Source organism: Plecotus auritus (genome assembly GCF_963455305.1).
Source record: "Plecotus auritus genome assembly, chromosome: X".
Taxonomy (NCBI): Eukaryota; Metazoa; Chordata; class Mammalia; order Chiroptera; family Vespertilionidae; genus Plecotus; species Plecotus auritus.
Genome location: NC_137784.1, coordinates 22,430,889 through 22,436,273, shown reverse-complemented (window position 1 = coordinate 22,436,273; position 5,385 = coordinate 22,430,889).

The window sequence follows — 5,385 nt, the reverse complement described above, 5'->3', positions numbered from 1 at the left end:
AAAAAGATCAACCAATGACCTTCTACGCATATATGCATAACCCACGGACACAGACAATAAAGGTGGCGAAGGCGTGGGGTGGGGGGCCGGGCAGGCTAGAAGAGGTCAATGGGGGGAAAGGGGAGATATATGTAATACTTTCAACAATAAAGCTTTAAAAAGATGGAGATTATAGTGAAAACTTGTTCTTAGGCAAGAGTGGAGGGAGTTAAGCCTGTAAAGAAGACTGATACAGAGTAGCTAAAGAGGCAAGGGAATGATGTCACTCCATGTGGTGGAGAAGAGGTTTCAAAGGGAGAGAAAATGACATTGTAAAATGTTGTAGAAGGCCATTTGACAATTAGTGAAACATGTATTTAGTTTTAGCAACTGGAAGGTCATTGGGAACATCTGCAATAGCATTTTCAGTAAAGAAGAGTTGTCATAAGTCAGACTGTGACATATTGAGGAAGTGAAGTCATGGATTGTAGACTACTGTTAACTATAGGGTGTCTCCGAAAATGTATACACACACCTTGAATAATTATAAAGGCAGTGTTTATTAAAATATATCTTCTTTTCAAAATTGAGCTATTAGCTGTTAAAAGTGTGTATACATTTTGGGGGGACCCTGTATTTTTGCAGTGAAGGGAAGGGAAAAGGTAAGATTGCCTTGAGAAAAATGTAGGGCCAAAGAAGAGATTATTAATTGTTTTTTACTTGTTTGTTTTAAAGATGGAAGATATAAATAATGTTTTAGAGATCGAAGTCATTGGCAGGAGCAGTGCATTAATGAAGTAAGAGTACTAAAGAAGAAGGAAACTATGAAATCCATAGCACAAAAGCTAGGATTAGATTGGAGAAGGGGAGCCCTAGCCGGTTTTGCTCAGTGGATAGAGCATCGGCTTGGGGACCGAAGGGTCCCAGGTTTGATTCCGGTCAAGGGCATGTACCTGGGTTGCAGGCTCCTCCCTGGCCAGGGCCCTGGTCGGGGCTCATGCAGGAGGCAACCAATCAATGTGTTTCACTCACATTGATGTTTCCCTCTGTCTTTCCCTCTCTCTTCCACTCTCTAAAAATCAATGGAGCTCTAGCTGGTTTGGCTCAGTGGATAGAGCATCGGCCTGCAAACTGAAGGGTCCCAGGTTCGATTCCAGTCAAGGGTATGTACCTTGGTTGCGGGCACATCCCCAGTAGGGGGTGTGCAGGAGGCAGCTGATTGATGTTTCTCTCTCATCGATGTTTCTAACTTTCTATCCCTCTCCCTTCCTGTCTGTAAAAATCAATAAAATATAGTAAAAAAAAAAAATCAATGGAAAATATCCTCGGGTGAGGATAAAAAAAAAAAGATTGGGGAAGGGGAGAAACACCTCATAACCTGAAGCTGCAGGGAAGATGCAAATTTGATACAGACGCAGGAGAAGTGGATACATTTGCTAAAGGAAAAATAACAAAGTTGTGGGAGGCCATCTATTTTGTGTTCATTACCGTCTGGGAAAGTGGGGGAGCAGGCTGGAAGAGATGGTCTGCCTTGTCAACTTGCTTCAATTTCTTGATAGCAAGTGTCCCGCACGTTTTGATTTCACATTTCCCAAAATCTAAACTAAAGCTTCACTTAGCTCTTCCAGAAAAGAAACATATCATGGATTCTTATTGCAGAATAGTAAAACACACACACACACACACACACACACACACACACACACACACACACACCAAACAACCCCCCCCCAAAAAAAAAAAAAAAAAAACAAAAACAAGATAGGAAATAATTAGAAAAAACAAACCTTCCTGTAGCTTTGAACTTTGGAGGAATCTCAGCTGTATTAGGCTTAGAGACATCATGTAGCTAGGGATGGGGCATGGGACCGTAATGAAGACATTCATGCTGGCAGGCTATTGGCATCAGAAACACCTGCCAACAAACCTTTAATCTTAGGACTAAAGTTCAGATATTGGTCAAGGCTGGAGAAACTCAGCAAAAACAGAGGACTTGGGTGCTGGGAATGTTAACAAGGGAGCAGGATGCAGTTACCACGGTGGTTGAATAAGAAAGATAATGAATTGTTTCCAGAAAAAGCAAAAACAAAACAAAAAAACAAACAACAACAACAACAACAACAACAAAAAACAGTTACCAGGACAAAGCCAGAATTAGAACTGGTGACTTGATGTTGAATATGAAAGTAGAGCTTATCAAATACTTTTAAACTACAATCCGACAGTTCTTCCTCATGGCTACACATTGGAATCATCCAGGGAGCTTCGAAAAACCACTGAATCCTAAATGTCACTCCTGGAGAGTCTCATTTAATGTGCCTGGGGAGAGGCCTGGACACCAGGATTTTTACAAGCCTCCTTAGATAATTCTAATGGGTAGAAAATTCAGAACCATGATTCAAACCAGAATCTGTCCCAGAAGGAGAAATGAGATATTTGGGATCTGAATGTCCTTATAATTATAAATTGGATAAATACTAACTTAATTTCTCTGCATCACTTGCCCCCAGCTGCATATTTTTGGCTTTCTAGGAATCTCCAAATGATGTAGGCTAAAAAAAATTGCCTACATCTTAAATTTTTTTAAAATTACAGTTTATATTCAATATTATTTTGTATTAGTTTCAGATGCACAGCATAGTGGTTAGACAATCATATACTTTACAAAGTGTTCCCCCTAATATTTCCAGTACCCAATTGGCACCATGCATAGTTATTACAGTATTATTGACTGTATTTCCTTTGCTGTACTTTACATCCTCATGGCTAACAGAAAGTTTCTAACTTCCTATTACTCCCGAGCCTCCTCTCCTGTGACTCCACAAATTATCACTTGATATGTTTTTTGAAATTTTATCTAGAATATTTCTTCTCTCCATTTCCACCATGACCCACTCTTCCTACACCACAAGTAATTCCAAAGCTGATTAGCTATTGCATAAATTATGTTAATAGTTCCACATCTGGTTGCACTGCCCTCCAGTATTTATCCCCCAAGCAATTTTATACGCATCTTTCTAATACTCTCATCCTCATATTACTCAATTGCTCAGCTAGCCTCAACAGTTGCATCATCTATCGAAAAATCCTCACGTTGGCATTCAAGGCCTCTGTAGTAAACTCTGTGGATGCCCCTTTCCATATACTCTCAGCTCTCATGAGTTCACATGAAGCTGCAGGTGGAGACAGTTCCCAGCCTGTGGTCAAATTTATATCTCGAGCTCCTGTGTTTCTCCTTCTTTATCTGAAGGATTTCCCGAGAAACCTGGGAATTTGACTAGCTGTCTGCAATAGCAACTCAGAAGTATGGTGGTGTAGTAACCCTCATGCTTCAACTCTCAACCAATGGGGAATGAGACTTCAAAGGTAAATACCCCATCTTCCCTTTGCTTCAGTGGAATGACTTTGCACTGTGTTCCATATTGGTTACCAGGGTATTCTCTAAAGGGATTGGGCCCCAGTTGCCCACAGAGGTAACTTGCTCATCAATGAACCCTTCACTGTCTTACTTCCTCATTTACTCTTCTTTAGAATAATCCTATATAATAAAGAGCTAATATGCAAATGGTCATCACGCCCTTGTGCCGAGGCCAGGGGATCTGAGGCCATGCCCCCTGCCCAGTGGGACTTCACAGGGGACCTCTGTGCTCCCCGCCCAGAGGGGCTTGACAGAGGTGGGGCCAGCCAGGTCTGGGTCTCACCCAGTGGGTGTGGGGCCAGCCAAGTCTGGGTCTCCTGGGTTTTCGAAGCACGTGAGGGTGGGAGGGGACTTGACTCTAGGTCCGGAGGCATGCCCCAGACTCTGACAAGAGGGAGATTTTCATATACATTTTACTAATTTTCTTTCATTTCTGACACTTCTATTATAGAGAAAGGGCCAATAGCAATATTAAAATATTTCCTCTAATTAATTCTCTTTTAATGTGCACAAATTTTGTGCACCGGGCCACTAGTTCCTAAATAAGCCATCTGCATGCACCCAAGTTCTTTTTGCAGAATCAACTTTGAAGGGAATCCAAACTAAAATGATCTTGCACTATATCTGATCCAAATTAACCTTCAAACCACTCCACAACAAACTGGAAAACTTGAAATCCCCAGAGAATTTTCTCATCCCCATCAATTATTTAATTCACACCATTCCTTTCCTTAGAAAATTCCTGCTGCCCATAAAAAGAGTCTCCCCTTTCTTTAATACCTAACTCACATTCAACCTCCATGAAATCATGTCCAGTGTTCCTAACTCTGGGTTGTCTGAATTCTCATAGCTCTTGTGTATTTCTCTTTTATTGGACACACCACTGGGAAGCTGTCTAATCTCCTACCACCAGTATGTATCTCTCTCCTATCAATTTGTATACACACATAAATCATACATGGAATTACAATATAAATGTATTTTTCAAATTGTGGATATAGGGTTGAGTCAAAACAAAGCTTTTCCTACTATGTCAACAAGCAAGTTTGGGGAAAAAAGGATTTAAAAAAATGAAATAAAACAAATACAAGCTACTATCTATTGTTCTTCAGAGCAAAGACATGGCTTCTCAAGATAGAAAAATGACAAAGGTTACCATCTATCAATAGGCTTTATTGTGTCCAGGGAAAATTTTATTTCTAAAATAAATACTAAGTTATAGGTTAATGGTTAATATGCTAACTAATAAAGATGAGAACCATTTTATAATTCTAAATTTTGGTAGATAATTCTATATTTAAGAAATTTTAGACAGATTGGTAGAAAAAATAAAGCATGACCAAGCCATAATATTAAAGCATTCAATAAAGGGTAGGACATTATTTTACTAAATATATGTGGAAACTCACTTTTCCTTTGGAAAAAGAGGAGCATGGTTTTAATCTCTCAAGACTGATTATCCCTTAGCCTTTGGGAAAGTATTAAAATGACATACACACTTGCAGATACAGTTAAGATCAACATTTCTCTCTTATCTTATACTCAATCTTTTACGTAGTGCTTTCAAAGTTCTTTTACAAATGGGATTAAATCCAACAATTTTTTTTATTGAGAGTCATATATAAAAGGCCTTGTGTTAAGCTATGAGGAGGTACAAATGTGAATAAAACAATATCCTTGCCCTCAAGGAGTTTGCAGATATACTTGGAAATTTTATTTATAACCAAGATTTGCATGAAACTAGCCCTCTACTAGTGTGAAGGATTGAAAAATCCATGGCACAGCTGCTGGAGGCAAAACTTGATTAAATCTTCCTGTTTTATGTCCCCTAAGAGTCAATGCTCAAGACAGAGAAAAGGAAATCATAGAGACTTTTACTTCCTAGTCAATCTTTAAAAGAGATTTTAAATTGAACCCAAAGACTATCAATTACTCAAGCTTTTGTACTTAAGAGTACCCTTAAGGACTTAATGTCACTTAAAACCAAC